Genomic DNA, 16737 nt, shown 5'->3' on the forward strand with positions numbered 1-16737 from the left:
TCTTTCTCTCTCAAATAAATAAATCTTTAAAAAATTTAAATAAATAAATATAGAGAACAAACTGGTGGTTGCCAGAGAGAAGATGGGAGGGGGAATGGTTAAAATAGGTGAAGTGGATTAAGAGTACACTTATTGTGATGAGCACTAAGTAATGTATAGAATTGTTGAATCATTATATTGTACACATGAAACTAATATAACACTGTATGTTAATTATACTTGAATAAAAATATGTAGGTCATAAAAATAAATAAATAAAGCAGCTGGTAATATTTATGTATCGATTTTTGTGTGAACATAAATTTTCATTTCTCTGGAAGAAATGACCAAGAGTGCAATTGCTTACTGATGTCTTTTAAAGTACAAATGTTCTTAATTTTGTTGAAGTCCATTTATCAACTTTTTTATGCATTGGCTTTTTTTTTTAAGATTTTATTTATTTATTTGACAGAGAGAGACACAGAGAGAGAAGGAACACAAGCAGGGGGAGTGGGAGAGGGAGAAGCAGGCTTCCCTCCGAGCAGGGAGCCCGATGTGGGGCTCAATCCCAGGACTCTGGGATCATGACCTGAGCCGAAGGCAGATGCGTAATGACTGAGCCACCGAGGCACCCCTATGCATTGGCTTTTGATGCTGTATCTGAGGACTCAAAGTCATGGGTTCCCAAGGCCATGGTTTTCTCCTGTTTTCTTCTATAAGTTTTACAGTTTTAGCTCTTATATTCAGCTTAATTATCCATTTTGAGTGGGGTTTTATATATGACCATGATGGGGTCCAAGTTCACTCCTTTTGCAAATGGATATTCAATTATCCCAACATCATTTGTTAAAAAGACTATTTTTTCCTGTTTAATTGCCTTGATGCCTTTGTAGAAAATCAGCTAACCACAGCATAAAGGCTTAATTCTGGATCCTCAATTCTGTTCGATTGTGCCATCACCATCCTATCTTGTTAACTGTAGCTTTATAGTAAATTTTGAAATTAATATATTCCTCAAATTTTGTCTTTCTTTTTCAAAATTGTTTTGGCTTTTCTCGGTGTTTCCATATCCATATAAATTTATGATACATTTATCAGTTTCTACAAAAAGAGGCCTGCAGATTTTGATAGGGATTGCAGTGATTTATAGATCAATTTAGTGAAAATGGCCATCTTGACAATATTGCATATTCCAATCTATGAACATGAACTGTCTCTCCATTTACTTAGGTTTTCTTTAATTTCTCTCAACAATATTTTGTAGTTGTCATTGTATAGATCTTTCACTTCTTTTACTAAATGTATTCCTAAATATTTTTTGATGCTATTGTGAATGGAATTATTTTCTTAATTTCAGTATCTGATGGTTTATTATTACTGTGTAGCAACACAATTGACTTTTGTACATTGATCTTACATCATATAACCTTGCTAAACTCATTTATTAATTCTAATAATATTTTGTGGATTCCTTGGGATTTTCTATACCATGCTATCTGTGAATAACAGTCATTTTAATGCTTCCATTCCAATTTTGATGCATTTTACTTATTCATTCATTTATTTATTTATATTTTTGCCTTATTTCGCTAGTTAGATATTCCAGTATAATGCTGAAAGAAATATTGAAAGCACACATCCTTGCCTTGTTCCCAAACTTATGGGAAAGCATTCTGTTTTCACTATTAAGTCTGATGTTAACTGGATGGATTTTTTTGTAGATACTCTTTTTTAGGTTGAATAAGTTCCCTTTGATTTCTGGTTTGTTGCATCATGAATGTTAGCTTTCGTCAAATTCTTTTTTTGCTTCTCTTGAAATGATCATGTGTCTTTTTCTTTATTCTATTAATATAGTATATTATGTTAATTGATTTTCAGAGATTAAACCAATCTAGCATTACTAGACTAAATTTCATTTATGTCATGGTATATAATCCTTTTTATATGTTACTGAATTTGGTTTGCTAATTATATTAGTTTTCTATTGCTGCATAACAAATTACCACAAACTCAGCAGCTTAAAACAACACCCATTTATTAGCTCATAATCCTGTAAGTCAGAAGTCTGGCATGTCATGACTGGGTTCTCTGCTCACGGTCTCACAGGCTAAATTCAAGGTATCAGTCAAACTGAATCTCATCTAGAGGCTCTGAGGAAAAAATATGCTTCTAAGCTCTTTCTTGTTGGGAGAATTGAGTTCCTTGTCATTGTAAGACTGAGGGACTTGTTTCCTTTTTGACTAACATCTGGGAGCTGCTCTGAGCAGCTAGACACTGCTGATATCCTTGCCCACTCCATTTTCAAGTAGCAATAGCATATCAAATCCTTGTCATGCTCCTGATCTCTGACCTGCCCTTCTGAGACCAGCCAGAAAAATCTCACTGCTTTTAAAGGGCTTATGTTATTAAGTCCGACCCATCTGAATCATTTCCCTATCAGTCAACTGATTTAGGAACTTAATTACATCTGCAAAATCCCCTCACAGCAATACCTAGGTCAGTATTTGATTAAGTAACTGAGAAAAGATGTGTGTACACCTAGGGCCAGGAATCTTGGGCGACCATGTTAGAATTCTATCATACTAATATTTTGTTAAGTGTATTTGCATCTATGCTCATGAATGATATTGGTTTGTACTTTTCTTTCATTGGGATATCTTTGACTTTGATGTCAGGAAATACTGGCCTCATAATGACCTTTTTTCCTTTATTTCTGAAAGTGTCAATGATTGGTATTATTTCTTCTTTAAATATTTGATAGTAAAGCCATCTTGACATGACTTTTCTTTTTTGAAAAATTTTAAGTATTATTTCATTTTCTCTACTTGTTATTGGTCAATTCATATTTTCTATTTCTTCCTGAATCAGCTTCATTACTTTCTTTTTTTCTAAAAATTCGTCCATTGTATGTAAGTTGCCCAATTTGTTGACACAAAATTGTTTATAATACCATATGTATTTGATTTAGTGGTGTCCCCTCCCAAAATTCATGTCCATCCAGAACCTCAGAATGTGATTTGGAAATAAGGTCTTTACAGATGTCATTAGTTAAAAATAAGGTCATATTGGATTATGACCATTTGGACCCCAAATCCAATGACTAGTGTCCTTAGGAGAAGGCCATGTGAAGACATGGAGTAGACACATCCGTAGTGGAGAAAGCCTTGTGAAGACAGAGATTATAGTTATGCCACAATCCATGGAATGCTAAAGATTGCCAACAATCACCAGAAGCTGGAAGAGGCAATGAAAAATTTGCTCCTAGAGCTTTTAGATGAGGTGTGACTCTGTCAATAACTTGATGTCAGATTTCTAGCCTCCAGAACCGTGAGACAATAAATTTGTGTTGTTTTAAGCCACCCAGTTTTTGGTAATTTGTTACAGCAGCCCTAAGAAACTAGTACCCCTCCTTATAGTTCTTTTAATTTCTGTAGGGTCAATAGAGGTCTTTCTTTCATTCCTGACTTTAGTAATTTGTGTCTTTCCTTCTTTTTTGGTAGTCAGTCTAGCTAAAGATTTGTCAATTTCACCTTTTTTCGAAGATCAGTTTTTGTCTTTGCAGATTTTTTTCTATTATTTTTGTTTCCTCTTTCACTGGTTTCCATCCTTCACTGTTATTTCCTTCTGCTTATCTTGAGTTTAGTTTGCTCCTTATTTTTGTTTTGTTTTGATACTTAGGGTAGAAGTTTAGATTGTTGATTAGACTCCTTTTTTCTTTTTCTTTTTTTAATTTTTTATTGTTATGTTAATCACCATACATTACATCATTAGTTTTTGATGTAGTGTTCCATGATTCATTGTTTGTGCATAACACCCAGTGCTCCATTCAATACGTGCCCTCTTTAATACCCATCACCAGGCTAACCCATCCTCCTACCCCCCTCCCCTCTAGAACCCTCAGTTTGTTTTTCAGAGTCCATCGTCTCTCATGGTTCATCTCCCCCTCCCATTTCCTCCCCTTCATTCTTCCCCTCCTGCTATCTTCTTTTTTTTTTCTTAACATATATTGCATTATTTGTTTCAGAGGTACAGATCTGTGATTCAACGGTCTTGCACAATTCACACCGCTCACCATAGCACATACCCTCCCCAATGTCTATCACTCAGCCACCCCATCCCTCCCACCCCACCCCCCACTCCAGCAACCCTCAGTTTGTTTCCTGAGATTAAGAATTCCTCCTATCAGTGAGGTCATATGATACATGTCTTTCTCTGATTGACTTATTTCGCTCAGCATAACACCCTCCAGTTCCATCCACATCGTTGCAAATGGCAAGATCTCATTCCTTTTGATGGCTGCATAATATTCCATTGTATATATATATACCCCTTCTTCTTTATCCATTCATCTGTCAATGGACATCTTGGCTCTTTCCACAGTTTGGCTATTGTGGACATTGCTGCTATAAACATCGGGGTGCATGTACCCCTTTGGATCCCTACATTTGTATCTTTGGGGTAAATGCCCAGTAGTGCAATTGCTGGGTCATAGGGTAGCTCTGTTGTCAACTTTTTGAGGAACCTCCATACTGTTTTCCAGAGTGGCTGCACCAGCTTGCATTCCCACCAACAGTGTAGGAGGGTTCCCCTTTCTCCGCATCCCTGCCAACATCTGTCGTTTCCTGACTTGTTAATTTTAGCCATTCTGACTGGTGTGAGGTGGTATCTCATTGAGGTTTTGACTTGGATTTCCCTGATGCCGAGCAATGTTGAGCACTTTTTCATGTTAGACTCCTTTTTTTCTGACATATTTTCTGATATAGACATTTAAATCTATAATTTCCCCATGAAACACTGCTTTTAGTCACATCCCATAAATTTTGGTATGCTGTGTTTTTATTTCCATTCAATTCAAAATATATTCCACTTTTCCTTGTGATTTCTTCTTTTGCCTATGGGTTATTTAGAAGTATGATATTTAATTTCCAAATATTTGAGGATTTTCAAGATTTATTTTGTTAATTTCTAATTTAATTGTGTTGTAATCAGAAAATACTTTGTATAAATTCAACCCTTTCCAATTTATTAAGACTTGTTTTATGGGCTAGTGTGTTCTATTTTGAAGAATATTTCATGTGTGCTTGAAAGAATATATATTCTGGAATTGTATAGTGGAGTATTGTATAAATATCAGTTAGGTTGAGTTGGTTGATAGTCCTCAAGTCTTCCATATCATGTAATTTTCTGTCTAGATGTTCTATCAATTATTGAGACTATTAAAATCTCCAACTACAATTGTCAAATTATTTATTTCTCCTGAGTCTCTGTTTTTGGTCTATATATATATATTTTTTTATTTCTGTCTTTTTTTTTTTTTAAGATTTTATTTATTTATTTGAGAGAGAGAATGAGAGAGAGAGAGCATGAGGGGGGGAGGGTCAGAGGGAGAAGCAGACTCCCTGCCGAGCAGAGAGCCCAATGCGGGACTCGATCCAGGGACTCCAGGATCATGACCTGAGCCGAAGGCAGTCGCTTAACCAACTGAGCCACCCAGGCGCCCCTCTGTCTTTTTTTTTTTATTTTATTTTATTATGTTATGTTAGTCACCATACATTACATCATTAGCTTTCAGTACAGTGATCCACGATTCATTGTTTTCATATAACACCCAGTGCTCCATGCAGTACATGCCCTCCTTAGTACCCATCACCAGGCTAACCCATCCCCCCACCCCCCTCCCCTCTGAAACCCTCAGTTTGTTTCTCAGAGTCCATAGTCTCTCATGGTTCATTTTTCATCTCCCCCTCTGATCCCCCCCCTTCATTTTTCCCTTCCTTCTCCTAATGTCCTCTATGCTATTCCTTATGTTCCACAAATAAGTGAAACCATATGATAATTGACTTTCTCTGCTTGACTTATTTCACTTAGCATAATCTCCTCCAGTCCCATCCATGTTGATGTAAAAGTTGGGTATTCATCCTTTCTGATGGCTGAGTAATTTTCCATTGTATATATGGACCACATCTTCTCTATCCATTCATCTGTTGAAGGGCATCTCAGCTCTTTCCACAGTATTTATAATTGCTATACCTTCCTTATGTATTGACTCTTTTATACTTTTGAACTGTCCTTTTTCTCTAACAATATTTCTTAAACTCTATTTTGTTTGATATTAATGTTTTACTTTCAACCTATTTGTGTCTTTTGAATCTAAAGTATGCCTCTGTAAGCAGCATATATTTGGATCGTGGCTTTTTTTTTTTTTTAATCCAGTCTGACTATCTCTTTTTTTTTTTTTTTATTTTTATTTTTTTTTTTTTTAATTTTATTTTTTTTTTTTTTTTTTTTTTTTTTTTTTTAATCCAGTCTGACTATCTCTATGTTTCATTTAGGATATTTAGACTATTTACATTTAATTTAATTCTTGTTATAGTTTAATTACCTTTGCCATTCTCAATTTGTTTTCCTTCTTTTAAGATTTTATTTATTTATTTGTCAGAGAGAGAGCATAAGCAGGGGAAGCTGCAGGAAGAGGGAGAAGCAGACTCCCCACTGAGCAGGGAGCTGCACATGGGGCTCAATCCTAGGACTCTGGGATCATAACCTGAGCTGAAGGCAGATGCTTAACCAACTGAGCCACCCAGGCATCCCTCTCAATTTGTTTTTTATATGACTGTCTTTGCTGTTTTTCATTAACTGACTTCTTTTGTGTCAAATAAGCATTTTTATGTATCATTTTAATTCCTCCATCAAATTTTTTACTCTATTTTTTGTTGTTTTGTTAGTGGGTGTTCTAGGGATTACAACATTTGTCACAATCTACTAACTTATTACAATCTATTTCAAATTAATATTAAATTCTGATAAGCTAGAGAAACTTTGTTCCAATATAAATCAGTTTACTCCTTTCACCTTTGTGCTATTATTGCCATATGTATTAGATCTCTGCATATTTTAAGCCCAGTAATACAATATTATAATTATTGCCTTATGTGATCTTATATGTCTTAAAGAAGGGAATAAATGAGAAAAATACAGTCTTTTTTTTATTACCCCACATACTTACCATTTGTGACACATGTCATTTCTTCCTGTGGATTTGAGTGTACCACATTGTCACTTCATTTCAACCTGAAGGACCTTCGTAAGTCCTTAAATCATTAAGGTTTTCTTTTTTTTAACTTTAAGGATTTCTTTTAAGGCTGGTGTGCTAACAAAAAATTATCTTAGTGTTTATCTGGAGATGTCTTTATTTTGCCTTTGTTTTCAAATGATATTTTTACGAAAAATAAAATTCTTATTAAAAAGATTTTCTTTTTTCCTTCAGCATTTTGCACATGCTATCCCCCTGACTCATGGCCTCCATTTCTTCTGCTGAGAAAGTTGATAATTGTATTGATGCTTCCCTATAACATAACGAGTTTTTTATTATCTTGCTGCCTTCACAGTTTTCTCTTTGTCTTTGTCTTTAAACAGTTTGACTATAATGTGTCTTGGTGTGGATCTCTTTGTATTTTTCCTACTTGAGTTTTTTTTTAGGTTCTTGGATGTGTATATTAATATTTTTATCAACTCTGGGAAGGTTTGGGCCATTATTTCTTCAAATATTTTTTTGCCCCTTCCCCTTTCTACTCTTTTTCTGCTCCTGTATCTCTCTACTGCCATTACATGTTTGTTCATAGGCTTACAACAGTAAGGCTTACTGTTGTACCACAGGTCTCTGCTCATTTTTCTTCAATCCTTTCCCTTCTATTGTTTGTGTTGGATAATTTCTATTGAAATTATCTATCTTCAAGTCCACTGATTCTTTTATCATCTAGAATCTGTACCTGAGCCCCTGTAATACATTTCTCATTTTAGTTATTATAAATTTCAACTTCAGGATTACCATTTGGTTTTTTTATCATTTCTAGCTCCTTATTGAGAATCTCTATTTGTTGATTTATTGTTGTCAGACTCACATTTAATTCTTTCAACATAGTTTCCTTTAGTTCATTTGTAATACATGCCTTGAATTCTTTGTCTGCTATATCCAACCTCTGGGGACACTTGGATACCGTTTCCACTGATGTATATTTTCTTGGATGGGGGTCAAACTTTGTTTATTCGTTAAGTTTTTTGTTTTTTTTTCCCTAAAAACTGGACATTTTATTTATTTTTTATTTAAAATCAATTAATTAACATATAGTATATTAGTTTCAGAGGTAGAGTTTGGTGATTCATCAGTTGCATCAGTGCTCATTACATCAAGTGCCCTCCTTAATGCCCATCACCCAGTTATCCCATCTCCCCACCCACCTCCCTCCAGCAACCCTCAGTTTGTTTCCTATAGTTCAGAGTCCCTTATAGTTTGTCTCCCTCTCTATTTCATCTCATTTTGTTTTTCCCTCCCTTTCCCTATGTTCATCTGTTTTGTTTCTTAAATTCCACATACGAGCAAAATCATGTCTTTCTCTGACTGACTTATTTCATAGCATAATACCCTCTAGTTCCATCCACATCATTGCAAATGGCAAGATTTCATTCTTTTTGATGGCTGAGTAATATTCCATTGTGTCTATGTATAGATAGATAGATGATAGATGATGATGATGATGATGATAGATAGATAGATAGATAGATAGATAGATAGATAGATAGATAGATATAGATACAGATATAGATATATATCACATCTTCTTTATCCATTCATCTGTTGATGGACATCTGGGCTCTTTCCATATTTTGGCTATTGTGGACATTGCTACTATAAACATTGGGGTACATGTGCCCCTTCAAATCACTATGTTTGTATCCTTTGGATAAATACCTAGTAGTGCAATTGCTGGGTTGTAGGGTAGTTCTATTTTTATCTTGAAAACTGGACGTTTTAAAGATTTTTATTTATTTATTTGAGAGAGACAGAGAGAGAGTGAGCACAAGCAGGCAGAGGGCCAGAGCAAGAGGGAGAAACAGACTCACTGCTGAGGAAAGAGCCCAACATGGGGCTCAGTCCCAGGACCCTGGAATCATGACCTGAGCCAAAGGCAGATGCTTAACTGACTAAGCCACCCAGGCATCCCAAAAACTGGACATTTTAGATAAATTTTGTAGCCACTCTGTATTCTGGTAGTTTTCTCCTGAATGTTTTTGTTGTTGTTGTTTTGCTCATCTGTTTCTCTCTTTGTTTAGTAACTTGCCTGGACTTAATCTGTTAAATATGTCACACTTGCATTGTGCAAGTGTAGGGTCACTAAGGTCTCTGCTCAGTTGTTTTTCAATATTCTTCTTATTTTTATTTTTAAGCCTTGCTTCCTAGAGGTTGCTTCTGTATCTGTGTAGCTTAGTGGTCAGAGCTTCTGCTCAAACACCCAAGCCAGAATCATCTCTGGATCTGTGCCTCAGTAGGAGATTGTATTCAAAGTTCAGATTGTTTTCAGGCCTGCCCCTAGTTTTATTTTCTGCCAGGCCCTTTTGAGTCTCCTATAAGCATGCATACAGCCTGAGTGGGCTAAGTGGGTGACTGGTGTGGGGCCCCTCAAGGTCTTTGCTATGCATTTGAGCAGCTAGGAATAGGTTGTTAGCCACAACTATGACAACCTCAAGCTAGTAGAGCCAAGCTGTTGGCCTTTTCCCACTGGCCAACCTCCTAGAAGTCAATTCCACTGATAGTGATGCTAAGCATGGGCATTTGCTCTCTTAAAATAGAGAGAGCCCTGTCCCTCAACCTTGGCAGAGAAGCTGCGATGTCAAGATCTGGTAGAAAATCCACACCAATGGAGCTGAGGTGGGATAGGTACATCCCTAGGCCAGAATGACACAGATACCCATTGTTCTTACCCAAAGCTCAGCAGGTGGTCAAGTATAAATACCTCTCAGAGGGGCACCTGGGTGGCACAGTCAGTTAAGCGTCTGCCTTCAGCTCAGGTCATGATTCCAGGGTCCTGGGATCGAGCCCCACGTCTGGCTCCCTGCTCAGCCAGGAGCCTGCTTCCCCCTCTCCCTCTGCCTGACAATCCCCCCTGCTCATGCTCTCTCTCTGTCAAATAAATAAATAAAATCTTTTTTTTTTTTTTAAAGATTTTATTTATTTATTCATGAGAGACAGAGAGAGAGAGGCAGAGGGAGAAGGAGGCTCCCAAGGAGCAGAGAGCCCGATGCGGGACTCGATCCCAGGACCCTGGGATCATGACCTGAGCCGAAGGCAGACGCTTAACCATCTGAGCCACCCAGGCGCCCTAAATAAAATCTTTTTAAAAAAAAATAAATACCTCTCAGAATGTTGCATGACTGGTTAATTTCCAGAATACCAAAACGGTTGTTTCTGTCATTTTGTCCAGCTTTATAGTTGCTTTTTGGGGGATGGATTTGCTTTTATTTTCACTTAGCCACAGTCTAAAGTCTTGCTCCTGACAGACTTTGAAAGTTTTTTTGCCAGTCAAATGGGTATTTAGTGGTTTTTCACTGTGGCTTTCATTTGCATTTTCCTGATTATTAATCAGGTTGAGCACTTTTTATGTTTATTGGCCATTTGAATTTCTTCTTTTATCAAGTGCCTGTTTGAGACTCTTGTTTATTTTTCTATTACGTTGTCTCTCTTTTTCTTTCTGATCTTTAAGAGTTCTTTATATATTCTGGACATGAGTTTTTTATCGCTTTATAAATTTTGCAAAATCATCTTTACATGTGTGGCCAGTCTTTTCACTACTCTCTTATGATGTCTCTTGATTAAAAGTTCTTAATTTTATTGTAGTTCATTTTATTAATATTTTCCTTTGTGCTTATTACTTTTTTTCCTGTTTTGTAAACCTTCTTTACCCTGAGATTATGAAGTATCCTCCTGTGTTAACTTGTAAAACTTTTGCTATCCCATTTAGGTCTTTTTTCCTCTTAGAGTTGATTTTTATATACTTAATGTGTGTTGTAGGGGTCATGTTTTTTCCTATGGGGACCCAATTCTTTTAGCATTATTAATTGAAAAATGCATACTTGTCATGCCACTTCAGTTTTATATGAAGCATCAATTTGTGTATGTGTCTCTGTAAGTATCTCTGGATTCTACTCTGTTCTGGATTATTTATTTCTCCCCATAAAAATGCCACCTGTCTTAGTTGCTATAGTTTTGTAACAAGTCTTAATTACACTAAAATTATAGATTGATTTAGGGAAGAACTGTTATCTTTTATATACTGAAATTACATCTGATTTTTTTCCTCGAATTTTTCAAGGTGGCAGAATTACACAAATTTATTTTCTTGTGTTAAGCCAACTTGCATTCCTAAAATGAACTCAACTTGGTTGTTATATTTTAAAGCAGTGCTAGTTTCAATTTTCTAATATTTTGCTTAAGATTTTTGCATCAATGTTCGTGAATGAGATTGGCCTATACAGATCTTCCTCAACTTACAGTGGGATTATATCCCAATAAACCCAATGTAAATTGAAGATATCATAAGTCAAAAATGCATTTAATACATGTAACCTACAGAATATCATAGCTTATCCTAGTTTACCTTAAACGTGCTCAGAACACTTACGTGAGCCTACAACTGGGAAAATCATCTAACACAAAGCATATTTTATAATAAAGTTTTGAATATCTCATGTAATTTATTGAATACTGTACTAGAAGTGAAAAACAGAATGTGTGTATGGTTACACAATGGTTGTTAGTGTGTCAGTTGTTTACCCTTGTGATCTCTGTGGCTGCCCAGCATCACAAGAGAGTATCACACCACATATCACTAGTCAGGGAAAAGATCATAGTTCAAAATTCGAAGTATGGTTTCTACGGAATTTGTATCACTTTTACACCATTGCAAAGTAGAAAAATAATAAGTCAAACCATCATAAGTCATGGACTGTTTGTAATTATTTCACAGTTTTCTTGTTGGGTTTTGTTATTAAGGTTAAGCTAGCTTTATAAAATGAGTTGGGAAGTATCCTCTTTTTCTATTCTCTGGATATGTTTGTACAAGTTTGGGGTTATCTCCTTTTCGAATATTTGGTAAAACTCACTGGTAAAGCCAGCTGGACCTGGAGTTTTTCTTCACAGGAAGATTTAATTACGGATTCAATGTGTTTAATGCTTATAAAAAATTCAGGTTTTCTGTTCCTTCTTAAGTCAGTTTTGGTAAGATGTCTTTTTACTTCCACTCTAGCTCTCCCAAAACCACCCTCTACACATCAGCTGATGAAATTGTTCCAAAAAGCAAAGCAGACCATATCATTCCTCTATTTAAAAGATTTTAATGGCTTTTGGTTTCATTAATAAAACAAAAATGAAAACTACTTGCCTTTGCCTATAATACCTTGCTTGAATTGGTCCCTGCCTAACTCCACAGCCTCATTCTGTTCCACTCTTACCCTTACTTACTCTGCTTTAGCCACACTGGCCTTCTCTCTGTTCCATAGTACAGAAACAGGCTGGTTTGGGCTTTGTGTTTGCTGTATCCTCTGCCTAGAATGCTCCTCTCTAAGTGTAACAATGCTGGCTCCTTCTCATTCTTTATATTTCTCTGCTTAATATCATCTCCTCAGTAAGACCTTTACTGACCACCTCATCTAACTAGGTTCTTCTTTCATTTTCCTTCATGGCACTTAATTATAATTTGCAGTCCTACTTGTTCTTTTAAAATTCACTTAGCCTCTATTTATTGCTCCAGACTGTAAAGTCTTGGAGGCCTGGAATATTGGTTGTCTTATTTACCATCATATTCCTAGTACTTAGCCCAGTGCCTAGAACATAATTGGCACTCAATAATTTTTATGAATAATTAATGACCCTAATCAGAGCTCAGATATGGATGAAGGGCATAGCTTGGTTAGGGATGAATCAAGATATAAGCAAATTCACTCCAAAGGGTTAGTAAAGACAGGAAGTTCAAGTGGATCTGATACTCAAAAACAGTGAACAAACCAGAATTGAATAGGGGTCTTGAATGCCAGACTAAGGAAATCTTAATTTTATCCTAAACACAACTGAGAGCCATTGAAATTTTGGCAGGAATAGATTAAACAAGGTGCCCCAGTTTTAATAGATAATTATGGCTGAGCCAGAACTAAAAGCAAGGTCCTTGATTCCAATTTCTCTGTATTGGGTTGCTACTCTAAGTAATAGCACTTGGGTTAGAAATATAAAAGTACAGTAGTTAAGTGATTGGGCTCTAGACTCAGCCTGCCCATGTTCACATCTCAACTCTACCACCTCTTAACTGTGTGGCTTTGGACCCCAGGTTCTACATCTATAAAATGGGAATAACAGTACTTATTTCATTAGATTATTTGGGGGATTAAATGAGATAGTGTATAAGGACATAGTAAGTGCTCAATAAATGGTAGTTATTAACTGCATGTATCCTCCTATTTCTTTTTCCTTATCAGTATTTTCTAATTTTTCTACAATAAGCATATTTTGTGTGAAAAGACTAAATGGCAGAATTTAAATAGATGAGAAAGTGATTTTAAAAAACAATATTCCTTCTAGAGGGGAGGGGGGTGGGAGGATGGGTTAGCCTGGTGGTGGGTATTGAGGAGGGCACATTCTGCATGGAGCACTGGGTGTTATGCACAAACAATGAATCATGGAACACTTCATCTAAAACTAATGATGTAATGTATGGGGATTAACATAAGAATAAAAAAAAATTAAAAAAATAAAATAAAAAATAAATAAAAAACAATATTCCTTGGGACGCCTGGGTGGCTCAGTCAGTTAAGCGTCTGCCTTCAGCTCAGGTCATGATCCCAGGGTCCTGGGATCGAGTCCCACATCAGGCCCCCTGCTCAGCGGGGAGCCTGCTTCTCCCTCTCCCTCTGCCTGCCACTGCCCCTGCTTGTGTGCGCTCTCTCTCTCTGATAAATAAATAAATAAAATCTTAAAAAAAAAACAAAACAATATTCCTTCAGCTTAGAAGGACCATCTCATCCCATTTTTTGGATCCTCACCTGCATCATCTTTTGAAGAGACTAATGTGAATCATCAGCAATAAATCTCATTGTCTTTTCTGAATTCATTCTGATACAATATTAGAGGAAGGAACACCAAGTTGGATTGGGAGACCCTATTTTTCAAAGATTATAATTTATAGGGATCCAAGATAGAGAAGAGGGGAAATTTTAAAGGGAAGTTTTCATTCATTTTATTCAGAAATAAAAATTCTGAATTTCTATTCATTCCCCTGTTAAAAGGAGTAGGAAGGATGTACAGAGAGAGTTCTCCAGCTGAAGAATTAACTTCCAACTTGCTTGGAATTTCAGGAACCGCTCATGTGAATAAGCGCAATTTCACACTCTGTTCTTCTCATCTTCAATATCCAAGAAAGTAAATTCAACAGAAAACAGTTCTTTTAGGCAGTGCCACATCAATTTACCTAGTGTTTCTCAAGTGTTGATGCAGCTGGGAGAAGGCAACTTGGCTCAATCCAAAAGTACAGAAGCATGAGCACTGCTGAGCTACAATGCCTCTAGTGGCCTAACACATTAGCTTATTTCTTTTAGTTCCCTTTCTGTAGGGTTGCTGGTTTCCAGAGTTGAGTGACCTAGATACTTTCTACATGACAACTTTTTAACCTGGGACCCATTGATGGGCTTCAGGGGTTCTATGAACCCCCTAAAATTGTATGCTCAGTTTTGTGTGTATGTGATTTCATCAGATTTCCAAAGGACACCATGACCGAAAAGCAGACACAGCTCTAAAAACAAATGTGGCTTTACATCTATCATTGTTATAGTTTATAAATGCAAAGAATTGAAACCTTACTGGATTTGCAAAGCCATAATGAAGAGGACGAGCAACATGGATTAGAAACCTGCATAAATGGTTTAAGTCGGAGAGACTCTGAAAAGGCCATTTGCCTTAAATATATCCCCTCTATTGGTTTACCAGAGTGCCCAAAATTCTTTTCATTAGCTTATCCCTGTAAGGGCCTCCTTTGATTAGGCTCAAAAGCTTCTGGGGACTTCCATTCCATTAATAAGAGGCTAGGTTATTCAGAAGAACCAACCTGCCAAAAACAAGAAAAAAATCCTAGATAATAAACAAAAACATTCCCTTAAAAATATTTCCATAATTAAAGGATAGTGTGAGAAATGCAAGGTCATATTTTCAGGAGAAAGCCTGATCTCAGAGAAGTAAGCTAAATATCAGAACACCAAAGCCACTTGAGCCCTAAGAGCATTTGCTGATACTGTACACTCTGAGCATCAGTTCTACAGTCTCAAGGGGCAAAGTGCAGAGAAGTCAAGGCTCAGAGTCCACCTAAATTAAGGAGTCTGAAAGGATGCCTAACCCACAAAAAGCAGACACTGTAAAGGGCTCTAAGTTAGGGTATGGACAAATCACAACTAAAATAGCTTCCCTATATTAATGAGGGTTCGGTCAAGAAAAACAGAAGTCACTCTACATATACCAAGAATAAAGAGTTTTAACACAAGGAAATAGACTTACACATCAATTGGAAGGGCTAGAGGAACAAAGGTCAGGGAAGCTGCTGCCAGAGTTCTCACCCTGCAGCACCAAAGCAGGTGATTCTGAAGAGCTCACCCCGAAACCACTGTGACTCTCAAGAATCCCTGGGTAGTTCCCATCAACATGTATTTCTGACTCCTTTACAGTGAAAATCTAAGTTCCTAATAACATTAGCATACTTACTTGCTTTGTCCTATGATATATATAAAACTGTTTCAAAATTGAAATACTATTAACAATAAACCTAATGAGGAAAGCTGTCTTTGTAGTTCTGTGTCCTTAGAATATATCTCACGAAGTATTTACAGAATAGTGTGCTCATAAGTTACTTTAAAAATTATTTACTTTGTATATACAATTAGGTTCTTTTAAAGTGTGGTAGAACTTTGGTGGAGCCATCTCCATCTAGTCCAGAAGTTTCTTTATAGAACAATTTTCTCACAATTAAAAAAATTTTAACAAAATGTTGAAAGAATTGTATAGTGTATAGCCACATACCTTCTACTTAGATCCAACATTTTTTTAACATTTTGCCATATTTGGTTTATATAAATAGATAGTAGATGTACACGTTTTATTTTTTGCTAAACCATTTGAAAGTTGCAGGGATCATGAAAGTCCACCCCTAAATTCTTCAGCATGCATCTCCTAAGAATACATTCTCCTGCATAACCACAATATTATTATCACCCAACACAATTTACAATAATTCCTTAGTGGGGCACCTGGGTGGCTCAGTCGTTAAGCATCTGCCTTCAGCTCAGGTCATGATCCCAGGGTCCTGGGATCGAGCCCCACATTGAGCTCCCTGCTCATCAAGGAGCCTGCTTCTCCCTCTGCTTATGCTCTTTCTCTCGCTGTCTCTGTCAAATAAATAAAATCTTTAAAAAAAATAATTCCTTAGTAATATCTAATATTCAGTTCATATTAAAATTTCCCCAATTGTCCTTAAAATATCTATAGCTTTTGTAAAAACAGAATTTGTGAAATGCATTTGGTTTTTATGTCTCCTTAGACTCTTTTAATCAAGAACATTTCCTCTACCTATGACATTCACTTTTTCCTTTTTTTAAATTTTTTATTGTTATGTTAATCACCATACATTACATCATTAGTTTCTGATGTAGTGTTCCATGATTTGTTGTTTGTGCATAACACCCAGTGCTCCATGCAGAACATGCCCTCTTTAATACCCATCACCAAGCTAACCGATCCTCCCACCCCCCTCCCCTCTAGAACCCTCAGTTTGTTTTTCAGAGTCCATCGTCTCTCATGGTTCGTCTCCCCCTCCGATTTCCCCCCTTCATTCTTCCCCTCCTGCTATCTTCTTCTTTTTTTTTCTTAACATATATTGCATTATTTGTTTTAGA

Source organism: Neomonachus schauinslandi, chromosome X (assembly GCF_002201575.2).
Source record: "Neomonachus schauinslandi chromosome X, ASM220157v2, whole genome shotgun sequence".
NCBI lineage: Eukaryota > Metazoa > Chordata > Mammalia > Carnivora > Phocidae > Neomonachus > Neomonachus schauinslandi.